Consider the following 20,235-nt stretch of genomic DNA (forward strand, 5'->3'; position numbering starts at 1 on the left):
GCGGCAAGCGATGAAATAGGGACAACAGTTGCACCATCTGTTCATCGACTTTAAAGCCGCCTATGATAGCATAGCCAGGGTAAAACTCTACACGGCCATAAGAGAATTTGGTATCCCGACGAAATTAATAAGACTGACTAGGCTGACCCTGACCAATGTGCGAGGCCAGATAAAAGCAGCAGGATTACTCTCAAGACCATTCGACATCAACAACGGTCTACGAGAAGGGGATGCCCTATCATGTGTCCTCTTTAACCTGGCCCTCGAGAAAGTGATCCGTGATGCTGAGGTAAATGCAAGAGGTACGATCCTCTTCAAGTCCACCCAACTACTGGCCTATGCTGACGATATCGGCATGATGGGAAGAACCACCCAAGATGCACAAACTGCCTTCATCCAGATCGAGCAGGCGGCAATTGGGGCGAGATCTTGGGCTGCACATCAATGAAGGCAAGACAAAATATAAGACAACGTCAGCACTGAAGACGAATCAACCAACAACATCAAACCGCACTGGTCAAACACGAAGAAGAATAAGGATAGGAGAATGCAACTTTGAGACTGTTGACAATTTCTCCTATCTAGGGTCGAAAATCACAACCGATTACAGCTACGATGATGAAATCCGCGCACGGTTGTTGTCAGCCAACAGAGCCTATTTCAGCTTACAAAGACTGTTTCGCTCGAAACGCCTCACCATAGGGTCAAAGCTGTTACTGTACAAGACTATGATCTTGCCAGTCCTCATGTATTCCTCGGAAACTTCTTAGGTTCTTAGCAAGAAAAATTGCGAACTCTTGGCCGCGTTCGAGAGAAGAATCCTCTGAAGAATTTTTGGCCCCCTACATGAGGCTGGACGATTCCGTAGCCTACACAATGACGAAATCTATGACCGTCCGGTTGTGGATAAAATCCGACTCAATAGGTTACGGTGGGCGGGTCACTTAATCCGTATGGATGAGGATGATCCCACCCGGAAAGTCTATAAGGGCAATATCTATGGTAGAAAAAGAAGACGAAGCAGACCCTGCCTAAGATGGAGCGATAGCGTAGGCCAGGAAGCCGAGCAGCTTCAAGGGATATCGAATTGGTGGACTTCGGCGCAAAACAGGGATGTCTGGAGTTCCTTATTAAGGCAGGCCTAGACCGGATACCGGTTGTTGCGCCGTTGATGATGATAGTATCTATATCTGTAATATTCACTTATATCTTGTAGTTTGAAAAACTCCAAGATGCTATTAACTAGTACGCTGGTCTCAAGCCCAGTTAAAGGAGGAGGGTTTGAGGCAACACAACATCGTGTTGCTAGAGAGCTCAGTTCACGATACTACGAATGATCACCTTTAAAAACGAAAACATCTACAGAGAGCTACTTTATGCTATCCTCAGTAAAACAAAAATAAAATGCTGAGATCAAGCAAAGTGATAAATGAAGTATGGTTGGAATTATTCCACTATGCTAAATCCTATCTGGTGAAAAAACGCATCCAATGTTGTTAGAAACAGCATGATCGGATCTAGTTACCAGCCTCGGAAAAATGCTAATGCGTCTACCTCAGCCGATGGGTCGGGACGGGCCTCGATCCTGTCGAGAAATGTGAAGTTGGTCCGAGCAAAACAAATGCGCGTCTGCACACCAAATGTTGGCACTCTAACAGGAAACACCGAGAAACTTGCAACGGTCCTTCCGGAAAAGGCGCATTGATATCTGCGTTCTGCCGGAAACCTGTTGGCCTGATGCCAAAAGCTGTGACATAGAATGCGAACGCGGTAAAAATGGCTATAAACTTCTCTATTTTGGTAGCTCACACACTCAATATGGTGTTGGCATTGCCGTCTCAGAGGGTTTCCGTGATGCCAATGAAAAAGTCGAACGATGATCGCCTGATGAACCTCACCATTATATCAGCTGATCGCACTATTCACTTCTTCACCGCAAACACACCACCGACAGGTCGACCTGATGCCGAGAAAGATGCCTTCTGGCAACTTCTCGAAAAAAGACTTGTCACGTGCCTACTGACAACTAGATGATCATTGCCGGCGACCTTAATGGTCATGTGGGTGAAAAGGCAGACGCGAATTAAGTCACCGATAAAACAGCGTGAGGAACGCACTGGCCCGCGGTACATTCAATGGAGGTGATTTGGTGATAAGAAAGAAGAAACGATCTCACTCTCACGATTACCCACCATTACGAATGTGGAAGAATCGTGGAACTAAATAAAAGACAAGATCCACAAAGCAGCCTCAACAACCCTCGGGGTCACCAAGCGGGGTAAGCGGTACATCTACTGAGATACTTGGCTTTGGAATGATGATGCTGAAATGAAGGTCCGTGAAAATAAACGCCTCTACCACAAATTTATCGACAATAAAACACCGACCAATTGGCAAATTTATAAGAATGCCAACCGGGAAGCAAAGAAAGCAGTCGCTGTCACCCGAGCGGACCATACAAAAAGCTTTACAATAAACTGGACACTCGGGATGGCGAGAAAGGCCTGCATCGACTTGCCAAAAGCCGAAACGAATGCATACAGGATATCGAACACCTCTGTTGCGTTAATGACAAGAACGGTACTCTGCTGACCAAACGTCAAATCACGGCGGATAGATGGCGAGAATATTTGTAGCAGATTTCAACTGAAGAATTTGCTTATCCCCAACTTCCACAATCATTGTCGAGATTAGAAGCAGTTCCACCTGTCAGCGCAACTGCAGTCGAAGAAGCAATAAAACGAATGAAATCGGGGAAAGCAACGGGACCCGACGACATCGCATCTCGGTGGCTCAGTGAATTATTTGATCGAGTTATTGTGTAAGGTAGAACACCATCTGACTGGCAAGAAAGTACCACAGTTTCAACATGGAAGAAGAAAGGTTGTCCAGCAGAATGTTCCAATTACTATCCGATCTGGTTACTTTCCCATACTGTGAAGATTTTGAAACGCATCCTTGACAACAGTATTCGCGAAATCGCCGAGATAACCGTAAATCAAGCCGGATTTGTCAAGAACTGTGGAACTACTGACCCAATACACTCTGTGCCCAGTTTAGATTGCATTTATGGATCTAGAGAAAGCGTTTGGCCGTGTGCCACACAATGTCCACACTTAGCGCCAGCAGAACTCCTGGATTCGATTGTTCTACCACGATCCAAAAAGTAAACTTCGAAATTTCGCGGGTGTATCAAAACCATTTCATGTCTCTGTTGGTGTTCATCAAGGAAGCGCCCTCTTACCACTCCTCTTTGCGCTTGTTATGGAGACTGTCACACGGGACATCTAACGTCCAGCGCCCAAAACAATGTTTTATGGAGATTATGTTTTCCTAGCGTCTAATAGCAAAACAAAATTCGTGCAGCTTGTCAAGAAATGGATTGATCGCCTCAGTTTTTAACGACCAATCTCCATGAATCAGGCACAATCACTGTCAGTGGCAGTGACCTGCCGAGAACTGAGCGATTTAAGGGGGTCATCCCGTGTGAAGGCGTTTTAGCTTTTTTTATTATTTTTTTGTGAAGAATTGGATAGACATACAAATACGAATTTTTCACCATAGACTTAGTAATATCTTGAGCATGCACATAATTTTTCCACCCCGATCGCATAGCTTGTTATTGAAATACAGAGCAATTTATACACCCATCTCCTGCTTAGAGAAGAAGCTGCTGCCACGCTAGAGGGCGCTTTGATCATCTTAAAGAAAAAAAATAAACGGCGTTTTAATGCACAGAGTTAACTACAGTCTTCAAACTAGGATTATTAAAAAATATTAAAAGCTAAATTTTTGGTATCATGTTAAACTTTTTTTTTGCGAATTTTGGTGTTTTTTCACGGCTTTTTCAATGAATAAAAAAAAAATACTGAACGAATCGTAATTATCCTAGTTTGCGGACCGTAGAAATATGTTCTGAATAAGTCTTGAAAACTTCAAAGAATTTCGTTGGATAGATTTTAGGCTATGGTGGCAGCCGATTTTCAACATGCAGTTTCAAGAAAAACGTATTTAAAAAGTAGAATGCGATTTTTGGCCATAAAACCTTAACTGACCATTAATCTGCTATACCTAGTCCATGAACCTTAGGTTTCTTGAAGAAACACATGTACAACCTTGGCTTCAATTCTTGTTCTTTTAGTGAAGTCATTCGGACGTCTTTCGGACCGATAATCAACAGCTTTGTTACGGCGATCGACATAAACCTGGCATGTAGCTTATCAGGTGTTCAACAGTACAATTTCCGAACGACTCCGAATATCAAAAAATCGCCTTGCCCATATATTCTACACTATATCAAGATATAATTGATGCCAAAAAAAGAAAATTCGATTCCACGAATCCGACACACGGGATGACCCCCTTAAATACCTCGGGTCAATGATATCAGCCAATGGAGAACTGCGTTATGAAATTGTTTCACCCATTAACGCAACCTGAATGAAGCGGCGTTCCACAACTGGTGTTCTTTGTGATCGACGTATCAACAAACATGTCAAATCTAAAATTTACTGCAATGTCGTCTGTCCTGTCGCTCTCTATGGTTCATTTGAGTGTTAGCCGACTAAAAAAGCCAATGAACTTCGTTTTACGGAGACGAAAATATTGCGCTGGACTAGTGGATTGACAATTTTGATCACATCCGAAATCTGCGATCAATATGGGGTTGCACCGACCATGGAAGCGTCGTCTTCGATGGTATGGCCACATAATTCTCGCTAAAGAGAATTCATTTGCCAAAATTGGTGTAAACATCGAAATCGATGGTAAACGATCAAAGGCCGACCGAAACAACGGTGGCTTGATACGCTGGATGGGGATCTAAAAGCCTCGTGATTGCATCCAGATTACACCCAAATGACGAAATCGATCGCGACGCTTGTGAACGGAGCAAAGGCTGAAAAGAAAGAAGATCTGGCAGTTTGAAAAAATAAATGAAAGTATGTTTTCGGTTTTAGCCAAATATAAATGCGTAGAAAGTTTGTCACAAGAAGAAGAACACAAAACCTTTATACCCGAAGAACCAGCTTCCCGTATTCCGTCTTGTTTCTTTTTTAAAAAAAAGTCAAGAAAAAACGCGTTTTTGAATCCTTCTAAAGCGAGCCTCCCTTACGGCTTCCGGGAATTAAATCGTAATATAAAAATTCCAAAGGGAGTTGAAGTCATCATTTACAAATAAATGGGTTAATTTTTTTGAATAATGTGACATCGTGATAGAAATTAGGAGTTTAAAGGGGTGATAATTCAGATACTAAAAGATGTTAAACAGTGAGAGTAAGGCGAATGAATTGTTCTCCTTCTTGGTGTAGGGCAAAGACGAAACAAAATTGTGACCATGGATACTACAAATTTTGAATTCAGCATTAATTCGTATTCCACAATTTTACGAATTCCTGTCACCGCACTTTCCACAGCAGCTAAATTTTTCATTGATAAAGACCAAGAGTCCTTGGATATTTCTAGTTACTCACTCCAGGAAGCGGCTGGTATCTTTTCTTTAGCCTTTTTTGGCCATTTTCCATTTTTCATATGTTCATTTTTGATCCCATTACCGATTCCGCTAGAAGCGTAAATATCTAAGCCACCATTGAATCACCGAACAGCGAACGCTGGATTTACTTTCCAAGCAGCGTGTGTCCAGGCATTCGCTCCACCATTGCTTAAAATTCGCTCTAATCAAACGAATGGAAACGTCGAAGCAGCAGTTTCAATACGCTCTTGGAATTGGTTCAACATCCTCCCTTATCACTTGTTCAAATACTCTATACCCCTTGGATTAATTGAAATTCAAGGAACAATCTTGTAAAACTCCGATAAACAATATAATTTCAAAATTTCCTCGCTAGGCAAAGTGTATTTCGTCATTCGTTTGCATAAAAACCATTTTGTTACCATAAACAGGACATTCGATAGCGAACAAAATGTCGCTAGCGGCAAAAAGACGATGATAGATGATTTTTACGCTAATCCCGATTCCATTAAAAGATTTCTCCAACGAAATGGTATTCTGTAAGGATGAACGAAATGTCACAAAGACTATGTGTTCCATACTACGTTTCCGTTTCATGTCATCCTGCCGCCGCGGCATCCTTTTCTGACATTTTTTCGCCGTTCTTTTGCCAGATAGGGTAAGGAAGGGTTTTTACACAAAGGTGGTGAAGTTGTGCAGGTGAAGAGATAGTAGAAAATGTCCTTCTATAATACACGATCTTCAATGATAAAAATCCGCTACTTTATTAACGCTTACCCTGAATAAATACAGTATAGTATAACAGTTCAGTTTCTACTGCGATACGCTACTATTCTATTTCTGTAAATATTTATCACCCATTTTCACTTGGAAATCGCAACTCAATATCCTTGATTGATTTCATCCTCCAGTTGACATTGATGCCTGCCATTAATTCTGGGACCACATTTCACAGTTTAGGGATTGTAGGAGCATACATATTCCTCCAGGACTATCTGTTTCACCCGATTCGAAATCAAACCAAAAACTACCCCATTTTACGCTATAAATTTTACCATTGTAAGGTTAACTGTAATGGCTGGTACGCAATGTAATTTTCCTCAAAGTTTATTTTTTGCATGACAATGCTATTTTATGGGTTTTTGTTAAACTACCAAAAGGACGTGACCAGAATACGAAATTACAATAATATGGCAAAACCGAATCCCGTCCCATCATAGTTGAGCCGAAATTTTTATGTTGGCATGGACAAGAAAGTGAAATAGTGTCAACACAGAGGATTATGTATCCTACGAGAGAGTGAATTATTGCTTGTACCTACTTTTTATGTTGAAAAGATGGTTGCGGGATTCGCAAGGATTTAAAGTCCCTCCTTTCGCACTACCTTCGGTTCTGCTAAGATTTCACCCATACGTGTGTTATTAATATGTGAATGGATTGGGATGTCGGTGAGAAATGTAATCTGGCTTGTGTAGAGATTTGTTACGAGGAGGATACGGTCTTACGTTTTAATTCTTTTGGGCAACGACTGAAGTCGTAGAAATAGTCATTTCTGTGAATAGTGTATCGTCTTTGAACATGTTCTGGTAGTAAATTTGCTACGATAATTTTGATATTTGTAAGTCTTTTCGAGTTGCTCCAAAGAAAGTTAAAGCATCTAACGGCACCGAGTTGCTAGGGTTAGAGTAGCTGGATCCTTCGTTATATTGGCAAAGAGCTTATTTCAAAAACAATCTGTTTACTAATTTCCTTATGTACCTCATTCCTAACGGCCGGAACAGTGATGACCTTCCTAATTTACATCCTGATTCCGTTAAGGTCGCGATTAATGTAGCCCGTGAGTGTGTTAGAGATCCTTCAGTGCCGTAAATCGATCTGGAGTAACTAAAATACTTTTGTTTTCGCGCCGCATGATTTCAGTAAGATATTGTCGGGATTCGTTTATTTTATCAAGATCAGCGTATACTTCATCATTGAAATTACTTGCAGTACATTCTCCACAACAACTCATCGTTTCCTTGTCCCGATCGAGGGTTGTGTCGCACTTATTTTTTATGATTCAGTTGTTCGATGAGTTCATCGCAACATACTATGTTATCTGAGTCACTGCTTACAACCAATGAACATATCATACCATATGTGACGATCTTTTTCCTTTACTTTAATCTTACCTGACCACACCCACTGGAAGTGACTCTTTCACAATTTCTTCATAATCGCTGCAACTTCATATCGATCGCAGGTATCCTCATTTCGGATGTAATCAAGGCGTGTCGCGCCACTAGTCCAACACAATATCTCCCAATTACCAAGACGTCCCAATTACCGCAAGACTCTATTCAGTGTCTTTTATAGTCGGCCAACACTCGGAACCATAGAGGGCGATATAGCGGACGACATTGCAATAAATTGTAGATTTGAAACGTTCGTGGATACGTCGATCACAAAGAGGACCAGTTGTGGAACGCAACTTCACTCAGGAACGCTTCATTCGTTAAGCAATTTCATAACGGAGGTATCCATTGGGTGATAGCATTGACTTGAGATACCAAGCATTAAAAATTCGGAAAAACTAGAAATTCGGAAGATCGGGGATGAACGATTTTTCGTATTTTTTATACAAGAATATTTTAGTATTTCAGCATTTGTACCTAGCTCATAATGCACATGTCGATATTATGCCAGACTATCCACTTTAGTGTAATACTGACATGCAGTACTAGATTGTAGTAAAGTTACTTAAAATCTTCAACTTCAACCGCGATTTGCAACAAACTCGGTAATATTTCTTTCTATTATACTCAATATTATTACATTTTATGATTCTACGATGGACTAAGAGGACTTGCAGTTAATTTTTAAAGAAAATACAGTAATATACAGTATATCGGTACTTCGAAGCATATACACCATATACAGCCAACTTCATGATTTTTTTTTTCAGGTTTTTTGGTTGAGCATTTTGTGAGAATAGGTCCGTGAAAGGAATGTTCGCTGTCCAACCCTCGCACTTCCTCAGCTTGCAATTCGCGTCAAGACCAGATTTGGAAAAACCTTTCTTTTAATACCCCACATGATTATATTCGGTGAAAAAAGAAGAACCTCCTTTTGCATGTATGGGGACTCTTTTTAAGCCCAACGTAAAATGTTGTAAAGCCCCGTTATGCAGCGTACTACAAAAGCGTATGTGTTATCTGTGATTAAGTCAACAGTTCATTACAAAAGAGTGAAGAACATCACAACAATTAGGAGTCGTCGTCTACTTAGTAATTGCCGAGAGGGTGAACAGGAAGGATGCAGTCCAAAAGTGGCATCTCCAAAATACTTGTATAAGTAAAGTATTTAAGTCACGTTCAAATCGATAGCCATTTCCACGTGTTTGGTTCCGTCAAAAGCTAACCCCGCCATGTTATTTACATAGCATGCTAGTCCCAAACCCACGTAAAAGAGAAGGCTTCGAGGCAACATACTTTGAACTCTCCTTAGTAAAACAAAAATGAAATACGGAGATCAGAGAAAGTGATAAATAAAGTATTGTTGGAGTTTTTCCACTGTGCTAAATCCTACCCGATCTCTCTTGGTGAGAGGTATCGCGACAAGCCGACCAGTGAAAAGGCACATCAATTTCTTTATTTTGGAAACCCGTGCAATTTATAATTGAATATGATTTTGGAATTGCCATCTCAATGGATTTCCGTAATGCCATTAAAGAAGTAGAACGATATGATAACCGGTTGACGAAGCTCATCATTTTATTGACTGATGGCACAATTCACATTTTCACACGTACGCAGTACAGGCATGTCAACCTGATGCCGAGAAAGATGCCTTCTTCAACTTCGCGATGCAAAGACCTGTAATGTGCCTATTGATGACTATATCATCGGGCGACCATATTGGCCGCGTGGGCGAAAAGGCAGACGGTATTAGGTGTTATAAGGGAAAATAGTTTGGAGCACGCAATGACGGACACCCATGACCTTCATCATCGTCATCAACGGCGCAACAACCGGTATGCGGCCTAGGCCTGCCTGGAACTCCAGACATCCCGGTTTTGCGCCGAGGTCCTCCAATATGCCTTGGCTCTATTTCAGACAGGGTCTGCCTCGTCTTCTTTTTCTACCATAGATATTGCCTTTATATACTTTCCGGGTGGGATCATCTTCATTCATACGGATTAAGTTACCCGCCCACCATAACCTATTGAGGCGGATTTTATTCACAACCAGACGGTCGTGGTATCACTCAAAGATTTCGTCATTATGTAGGCTACGGAATCGTCCATCCTCATGTAGGAGGCCAAAAATTCTTCGGAGGATTCTTCTCTCGAACGCGGCCAAGAGTTCGCAATTTTTCTTGCTAAGAACCCAAGCCTCCGAGGAATACATGAGGACTGGCAAGATCATAGAGCGATCCTAGAGCGAAACAGTTTTTGTAAGCTGGCTCTGCTGGCTGCCAACAACCGGGTGCGGATTTCATCATCATAGCCGTTATCGAATGGTCTTTAGAGTGATCTTCCTGGCTTTATCGGGCCTCGCACATTGTTCATGGTCAGCCTAGTCACTCTTATCAATTTTGTCGGGATAACGAATTCTCTCATGGTCGTGTACAGTTTTACCCTGGCTATGCTATCATAGGCAGCTTTAAGGTCGATAAAGAGGTGCAACTGATGTCCCTATTCCAACAATTTTTACATCGCTTGCCGCACACAGAAAATCTGATCTATTGCTGATTTGCCTGGAGTGAAGCCTCTTTGGTATGAATCAATGATGTTACGTACGATGAGCGTATGGGGCTATCCCGCCTATCAAGATAGTGGAGAATATCTTATAGATGGTATTCAGCAACGTAATACCACTATAATTGCTGCACTGTGTGATGTCTCCCTTTTTACGTTTGAGGCAGATAATGCCTCTTTGCCAATCGCCAGACATTGATTCGCTGTCCCACACCTCGAAGACAAATTGATAAACCACTTGATGTAATTGGTCGGCTCCATATTTAACCAATTCGGCTGTAATTCCATCGGTTCTTGGCGATGAATTGCACGGACTGTTTCTCCTAAACTTGGTGGTGGCAGTATTTGTCCGTCGTCTTCAGTTGACGAGAGCTTCAACGCGCTGATGTTCTGGTTGTGCAGTAGTTCATCAAAGTACTCAACCCATCGCTCCAATATGCCCATTCTGTTGGAAATCAGATTTGCTTGTCTGTCTCAGCAGGATGAGCATCGAGGTGTGTAAGGCTTCATCCGGCTGACTTATTGGTAAAATTTGCGCGGCTGGTGCCGCTGTGAGAACAGTAAAACGCTCCGGATAGCTGAGTGGTTAGAGCGCAAGGCTGTCGTACGGAAGGTCGCGGTTCAAATCTCACTGGAGGCAGTGGAATTTGCATCGTGATTTGACGTCGGACACTAGTCGAATAAGTACATGAGTCAAATCAGGGTAATAATCTCGGGCGAGCGCAATGCTGACCACATTGCCTCCAAGTGTACCGTTGCGGTCTTGAATGAAGTGCTCTAACACACTTGAAGGCCCTGATCCAACATGGATTGTTGCGCCAACGATTATTATTATTATAGTAAAACGCAAATCGACTATATTCTCATAACACACCCACATTTTACCACCTAATCATTTTATAACTGACTGCAAAGTCGTTCCCCATGAGACAATTGCTTCCCAATATTGGCCGTTGATTCTTGTTTTGGGAATCAAGCCACCGATAAAACAGAATGAGGAACGCATCGACTTGCCGTGGTAGCAAATAAGAAATTGTCTCACACACAAAGCGAGCTATGCAACCGGGATATTTGTTTCTGGAATTACAATGTCTAAACGAAGGTCCATAAAAAGAAACGTCTCTGGCAGAAGTTTCTGACAATAAATGTCAACCGGGAAGCAAGCACTCGCTGTCACCCGAGCGGTCCATCACAAAGATCTTTACGATAAACTGGCTACTCAGGATAACGAGAGAGATCTGTATCAACTTGGCAAAAGCCGATACCAACGCACACACAATATCGAACACTTCTGTAGTATTAATGAGAAAAACGGTACTTACCTTACCGACTGACGACGAGCTGCGATGGATAGATGGTGAGAATATTTCCAGCAGCTTTCCACTGAAGAATTTGTTCATGCTCCAATTCCACATGCATTGTCTGTCTAGAGTAATTAATATTGATATACAAATGACTTGAAAACTGAAACAAAATACTTCTTTGCGATCCCCCATTCATATGAGCTCACTTTCTTGTGGTATTGAAGAATTGATATGTAGTGATAATGTCATATACCTTATAGAATGCACGAAATTCACAAAAAATGGCAATGTTTAGTGGTTAGATTTTCTTTAAACTCGACCAAATTGTACTCTATGTTATCCCTTATAATTCTAGGATGAACTTAAGCAGGGTTGCCGGGCAAATTGCCAAAATATGGAAATATACTATTATTAACTTTATTTGTGCAAATATCGGAGCAGGATGAATTTTAAGGCCTCGATTTCATAGAGAAGCAGCACTGTATTTTTTCAGATTTTTCGGTTGGATAGATTCTGAGCACGAGACCTGCTTCTTTTCAGGGCACATATTTTGAGCCTTGAAATCTCTATTTCACCCAATATCACAAACGAAAAGTACCAATCGAGCCCTTTCGTTTGATATTCCACATGACCATATTTGGTTAAAAAAAACTTACACTCCCATTTCCCGTGAATGAGAGGAACCCCGCCTCAAACTCAACACAAAATGGCGCCACTGGCTACATCTAATGGGATTCACCACCACATACTTTGACTTTCTGTTGGAACTTCCCAGAATTATGTCCTCAATTATCGCCTGATGCCAAATTTTCCACTTCTAAGGGGAAGGAGTTTTGGGTAAATTTCCAAAATATGGAAATATACTATTATTATCTTTATTTGTGCAGACATTGGAATGGGATGTATTTTGAGGCCTAGATTTCGAATAGATGCGTTACTGTGATTTTTTTTAGATTTTTTGGTTGGATAGGTTCTGAGAACGCAACCTATTTCACTTTTTGAGATAAACATGTTGATCCCTCACTCCCCTAATATTAGATCAATTTACTAATCAAGCCCCTTCATTTAATATCCAACAAGATATTCTATGAAAAAAATGTTACACCCCCTTGCACATGTACGGGGAGCTCCCTCCAAACATAACAGAAAATGGCACCACTGGCTGTATGTAAAGAGACACACAAACCACATATTCTTACCAAATTTCGTGACATTTGGTTCCGTTGGAGGATCAAGCTCTATGCTGTAGCCTATACTGCTGCAAAACTTTGTGATTCTAGGGTAAACTTAAGGGGGCTGTCCTGTCAATTACTAAAAATTATACTAATGTACTATTACTTTACTTTATTTGAACATGTATCGGTATGCAAGGTATTTAGCGTAGGCACGATATTGTTGCAGCCCCCTGAGTTTTTTCAGATTTTTGGGTTGAGTAGTTTCTGAAAATGGGTTCGTCAAACTCCCCACCTTTGCAACAAATGCCAAAACTAAGACCGGCTTCAAAAAGTACTAACCGAGACCTTTAATTTGATACCCCACATGACTATATTTGATGAAAAAAAATGTACACCTCCCTTTTGCAATTCGATGTAAACGGATGTAACTCATTATATGCGTGAGCATTCACAGCTCTCACTTTTCTACCGAATTTGATGCCAATCGCTACAACCGTCTCCGAGAAAAATGCATGTGGCGGACGGACAGACAGACAGTAAACCGATTTTAACAAGGTTTTGTGTTTACACCTTAAAAACGAAGGTTTCTCCTTAAATCACTAAATAATTTCGCCATTTGTAATGATAACCGCTAGTGAATCCTGTGCCGATTGCGATTAATTTTGATGACAAAAGACAAGACCAAGATGAAACTTGCAATTGCCGAAAAAAAACATTTACATTTTTATATTCCCTTTAGAATATGGATACGAATTTCAAGAGGTTGTTACATATTTTGTTGTAGGATTGGTTTTTGATATGCATTTGAATTAAAAGCGCTATTTAGGTGCAAGTACAATTTGTAAAGGAACAAGAGGCATCCGTGCATATGTTATACTTTGAAAAGGGGGAGGGCATTTTATTTTTTTATGCATTCTATTTACCTTTTTTATGACAGTTGCGGAATTTTATCTAATCATAGCGCTTAGTAACAAGCATTTAGGCTCAGATGGTCCCACCGACTTAAAATTTACTAGGGCTTCAGTTGTGGTAGCCGCGAGTAGTTTAATGGGAGAAATCCTCGCAACATCGAGCACGTATACTGAGTGATGTGTTTCTGAATAGCTTGAACTTGACTGTGTGAGAGCCCGCTGTTGGTCTGCCCTCACCCGACTCAAACGATTGCAAGATCCATGCTTCAAATTAAGTGGAGTCAGCCCACACCCAGTAAAATTCAAGCGACTCGTTGCTGTAAAAATTATCATGATCTTGTGCCGTACTGTCAATCACCCCCTTGTCTATGGTGGCATTGGTGTGGAATTGGAATTTAATTGGCTGTATCCGCCGCACGACTTCTTCCGGATCAGTTTTCGTCCACGGCAATATTCCGAACACAAGAGTCAATGAAGGGATAGCGAACACATTCAGTGTACGCTTATTTTATTGTTTCCCAAGAGATACCATTTCAGTAGCAGCTTTACACATCGCAGGAATTTGGGCAGAAGAGCATCTCTCAAGCATGGATTCCTTGAAGAATTGCTAGGTATTTATAGAAGTCTGTCTCGGTCATAGCTTGAAAGTGGAGGTCATCAATACTATGTTCGGCATGCGGCTCGTGATGACGTTTGCGGATGGAAACTTGTCTAATCCGAATTCCATCCAAATATCATAGTTAAATATATCTACTATTCATAACAAACTTCTGATATGCTCAACAGAACCAGCGTACAAATTGATGTCATCTAAGTATATCAAGTGTGCCTGTCAACTTACATTTCAGCACGTGGGCTGGATTATAAAACCATGCCCTCTGGTATTATGTAGTAGCCATGAAAGGAGGTTCAATACATAGAGAACCAAAGAGGACGTTATAAATCCACCTGCAAGATGCCCCTCCGCAACGGATAGGCTCTGAGTTATTGGTACCCTCAAATGAATGCATTGATATGGTGATTAGCCTCCTTTCCATGACTATCGCTATTGCGTCAGAACCGAAGGGATACCACAAAAAATTTCGCTGTCTCACTGGTGATTGCATGAACCCTCTGCACTTTGTTCCTCACCTACCTGCTGGCATTGCCAGTGTTGGTTTGATTCAGCTTAACAAGCAAAACCGTAATGCGTCCCGGCTACGTTTCGGACGAATTTGCCATGGTGGGTCTCTTCGTTCACTTAAACCAATAACGTGGAAGCTGATGCAATCTGACGCATCATTCATTTGGGATAGAACTCTCGGACTTATTGGAGATTCATAGAGTCTGGGAATATTTGGTCTATACAAAGGATCTTTGAGAATTCTTTACAAGCTGTTTGGAATTCGTCCCGAACCTCAGCGAAAACTTCAGACAAACGGTGAAAAAGAATGATTTGGCTAGTACTGAAACTGTTGCCTGCAGTGCGGTGTGGTGTTATTGATGCAGCCGCCTCCGTGCCCAGTTTCCGCGATGACCTCAAATCCAGCACGCTCCCTAATGATGACTGAGATTGCGTGGCTGCGAGTAATAAAGCGGTACTAGCCTACAACTCGGTGCAGAGTCACGTGCACGAGTTGCAGGAAACCCTTGACGAATCGCTAGTGCAACAAAGGGTGCCAATGTTGTATCTGACCCCACTATTGTTATTTCGTAGTAGGAGCGTAGGAGCGAGGTTCATTTCCTCAATCTACTTCATTCTCTGCCTAAATGAACCTGCTGAAGTGGTTGCCACCAATTGTGCAATGCTCCTGGTCATCGTTGGGCCTAGGTATCAAACTGTCCCACGATTAGCAGTTTCGACGCCGTATTGTCCATTACGGGAGCTCGATCCAGTCACCAAGCCAGCTGACTCCCCCACCCCCCCCCCCCCTCCTTATCAGAACCGAACCTCAAGTTTCTCCTCCTCTTCGTTTTTTGTAGTGTATTTTATATCCAGTTGCCAGGTTCCTCGGTGAGTAATCTGCAAAACTACATAGTTCCTGAACTTTCCGCATCTATCCTTTGAGACGCAATCCATTCAGACCATTCAGACTGAAGCTAACTATTCCTCCTCCTCTTACAACCGGACTTGGGACCAGCTACGGCGTAGTTTTATTTGTTATTAATTATGTGATATTAAGTTTATTTATTTATTATTTACATCTTTGATCTGAAGACTTCCTGTTCACCACTTTGCCTCTAACCCTCAAGACTAATAATAGTAAAAAGATTTAAGGACGCTATAACAGGGTGGGAACCCCGAAGGCCGAGGTGCCTTGAAAGCATAAGAATCATCGATTGGGTGCATCTTCCCTCTCAATCGCGATACTTGGGTTCAAAGTTTGACACTTCACGCGGACGGTTGAGATGTGATTTTTTTAATTTCCAGATGCCTACCTTTAGTCAAACTCGGACAATGTTCTATGAAGAAATGATTGCAGATATTTTGACGAAAGCGGTTCAGTCAGGTCTGGTACTATTTACGCTAGTGTTTCGCTTTTTGGGCTTCTGTTGTTTCGCAATGGAGTGTGCCAATAAAGAAAATAGAATCGCGGTAAAAAGTGCGGGATGGTAAAAAGTGCGATATTGAAAACACTAAAGCCACTCGGTATGAGCCGGAGGTTTGTTAGTCGTGCTATAAAACTATCTGAGGACGCTGGAGGACACCACGTACTGTAAGAGTACGGCAGGCCATAAAAACGGTCAACGATCGAATCTGACGAATCTCGATGCGTAAGCAAAAAGCATGTAAATGAAATGAAAGTATCGAAAAATTCAATATCTTGAATATTCAACGAAGACTTGGAACAAGAGACTTAAAAAAGACATACGGGACATTTGCTAACAGAGAATTTAATGAAAAATAGGTTGAAAAAACGCAAAAGGCCGTTGGAAGAGGTTGCACGCAATGAGCTTCAAAAGATCCTCTTTTCTTATGAGAAGAAAATTCGACATTCATTCAATCTCCGTTTACAGATCAGCATTAGACGTTTAAATAAGTTTATGCACCGGCGCATAAAGCTCACTAAACTCAAACCTGGTCCAAAAAACCTTTCGCGGTTTCATTTCTGCAGAAAGTTGGCCTTCTGGTAGTCCTGATCTCTATTCATTCGACTACAAATTATTCTCAAACGAGTAGTGACGAATTGTCCTATGTATGTACATAATGTCGGTATCAAGGCTAAGGGTGGTCGCTGCTGTTCTTCGTTTTGATATTCCTTAGTGTATTGACAATAAATACTATTATTATAGATTTAAAGCATTCTATTGTTTTGTTTCCGCATCACTGTATGTTTGCAGCAATATTTATGGAAGTACTAGGTATATGTAGGACGGTTTCATTCAGGGCAGAGCTGCTCAGCGGACGCAACGTCACCTCTGCCCTGGGAGCCGCGGGACCGAAGTGGTTACAAGCGCCATTTGTTCCTTATATCAATTGAAAAACAGGTAGTAGCTAACTTTGTACTGATTAAGGGGGTAAGTCACCCCCGTAATAATATATATTTACATTTAAAATTAAAAATTGTAGTCTGGAGGAAGCTACCCCATATCTATCAATTTGAGGCTAGACTACAAATGGCAGACAAAAATCAAATCTTTTGGAAACTAGACATGTGTTGGAAAGTCGAGGGATTCCTAAGTTCGCCAGCCACTTGTTGGTGGTCCGGACCACTTGGAAATCAACATACGTCCACGGTTGTAGTCCACGGAACCCTCATTTTTGGGCAAGCACGCAAATCGCAAAAAGCATATGACTTGCGGTTTAATCTAGGGCCTGCCCTGGGGGTTCCATAGACCACAACCGTGGAAGTATGTTGCTTTTCAACTGGTCCTGTCCGCCATCAAATGGATGGGGTACTTAGAAATCCCTCGACTCTTAAACAAAAGTCTACTAGGTATGTGGTAGACCCAGCCTCAGATGGGCAGACAGCTTTTAGGAATATTGAGCTGGTAACCTTAGTGCAAAGTCAGAATGTCAGGAGTTCTTTATTATGTCAGGCCTAGACTGGGTACATGGGCCGTTTATAATGGTGATTGTAAGTCAAATTTGTCCATTCCACGTAAAGTTACTGGAGCCTAAGGTTATACATAAATATACATAGAACGACGAAATTGCATTAAAGTGAATAGCCTAATTTATTGCAAACTCTATAAGCTTTCGAATATTCTTACATAACGATCCGCAAAATCTTTCCAGTTCCTACCCGTTCTATTTTCTTGGTTTATTGTGCTCAGCATTCAAATACTCCTTTCTACCCGAATACTAAACAGTCTACAAGATTTATAAAAAACTACTTTTAGTTTGCGACTGATACTCGAGGAGGCATAGTGTAGTAAGGTTGAGTCCACAGTCAGTAAGTGCCAGTTGAACTTGGGATGATTCAAGAGTCATTAGAGTCAATGTTTGGTTTTCAAAAGCGGGTGATGTTATATTTCATAGCCTAATGCGGTAAGCATTTTCTCGTATTTCTAATGCTGCTCATATTCGTAAGTTTATCCTTTTCAGAATTTGTAGTTTGCAGTTAGATATAAATGTATGTAATTCACTTGATCAACAATTCGAGAATCTCCCCTCAAATCTCATCCAAATATTCCACTTATTTTTTGCACCCATTCCAGAGAAGAAATCTCATAAAAGGGTATCATTTGAAATATGCTCATGACTTCAATATATTTATTAATGCCACATTTTCTGCTTGCTCTGCTTTACGTACACGTCCTGGAAAAACGAAAGTATTGAATAATCGAAAATTCCCAGATGGGTAGAACGGAAATGAAATTTTCTTGTTAAGCGTGTAGTATAAAAGTAAAACATATTCGCCTTTACATGTCATACATCTAGGCTCACGTAGGGAGAGCTCCTACAGTTGCCGACGAAAAGTTTACATCCTGGCAGCTTTTCGACCCCAGGTAAAGTGCTTAAGGGAGCCCTGCTTCCTCTATCTGGTTCGCGAAGTGTGAGCATAAAGAGGACTTTTTGAAAGATTAAGTGGAAATTACTACATGTTACGTTCGGAAATCAAATTTTCATTAGGAATTTAAGGGAAACTTGTTCCAAATTTCGTTTCACTTGATTGTATAATGATTTCCGTTGGAAGTAGTATCAAAAGAAAGCAACAAAACCCCCGTCCGGATATCGAGTAGCTGCGACATCAGACCGGATTGGAACGACTCGACAGCGACTTAAATTTTAAAATATGTCGAGTGCAGGTTCCATCCATGTCCTTGTTCTCCGCACCGAATCGGTTTTACGGCAAGTACTGACACGATAATAGAAATAAAGGCGCAGTGGGAGTACCCCTTGGAGCACAGGAATGTGGGTACATGATAAAGGCCGAACCTGAGCAACCGGCTCCCACTGACAAGCCTTTCATATTTCGCAATATTATCTATCTTACAATATATTCTGAATAACAAACAGAAACAGAAAGATCTGCGTTTATTTCAGATTTCAATGAATTTCGTAGGAGTCGGTATCTAGGAGCGCTTATAACATGTGTAAGGCTGAAAATTCTTTTACAAATTGTATGGTATCCTAGGGAGGGAAATGTGTCCCAGTCGGCCTCAGGTATCATGCACACATACGAGCACATACGCAACATTGGATAGATGATATATTTGCGTGCCAAATGCTTTATGTTCGTTTTATTTAAATCAAACACGAAAATTCCTCCGAAAGAATGCTGGAATGAAGAATTATACAGGATTCGTTTTGTCTGAGGACTAGGCTTACGTACAATAGAAATATCATTTTCGTGTTGTGAGTTATATTAAATTCCTTATGAATATTGCCCGAAATGAGAAATAATACTGATTAACATCGTGGCTTATTCTGCACAGAGGAGCAATTTTTCAATTTAAATTGATTCAAAATAGAATTCTCTGTAATAACGGCATATTGTGAAAGGGGAATTTCAATTACATTTAGGATAAAAGATACTTGGAATATAATGACTTATATGCATTCATTTATAAATGCGATTCGTCATCACCAAAGCTGGAAAAAGCTGAGCTGGTGTACACTAAAAATGCGCCATATTACACATAACGCCCCTCTAGGTAAGGGTAATATAAATTTTCTCTGAGAGTATTTCTTCTTATTACAAACTACTAGAAAAGGAAGTTGATTAGGCCTTTCATGAACCTGGGCATTTTGAGACGAAGTTTGGCGTTCAGTTCTGAATAGAACTATCGTACCCATGGTTTGTGGCGAATATGCATAGTCACTTAAACAGGATAGTGACGTGTTAGAATTCTGCTAATTTATGCGGAAGGGGCAACTTCGATGTAGTTTAACCTTGTTAGAAGTAGTAGTATTTTCACCAAACTTTGCAATATAGTCCTGTGAGTTGAGGCTTAAGAAAACACTTCAAGTTCTACATGCCTTTCGTAAGAGGCGACTAAAATTTCCAAGTTTTACTGCTACGGAAACATCAACAACGTGTCGGATAGAGACTAACCTCATGACTACGAAAGGTGGCTATCGGAAATGGGTTATGATTTGTTTCTGAAATGTGAAATCCTTGACAACAGAATCAAGGGTCTTCAGAATGCACGTTTTCTCCAACCAGATCGAGAATTCCAACGATACAAGCTAGAGAGTCTGAGCCTAAGC

This window comes from Hermetia illucens, chromosome 3, assembly GCF_905115235.1.
Source record: "Hermetia illucens chromosome 3, iHerIll2.2.curated.20191125, whole genome shotgun sequence".
In the NCBI taxonomy this organism is placed as follows: Eukaryota; Metazoa; Arthropoda; class Insecta; order Diptera; family Stratiomyidae; genus Hermetia; species Hermetia illucens.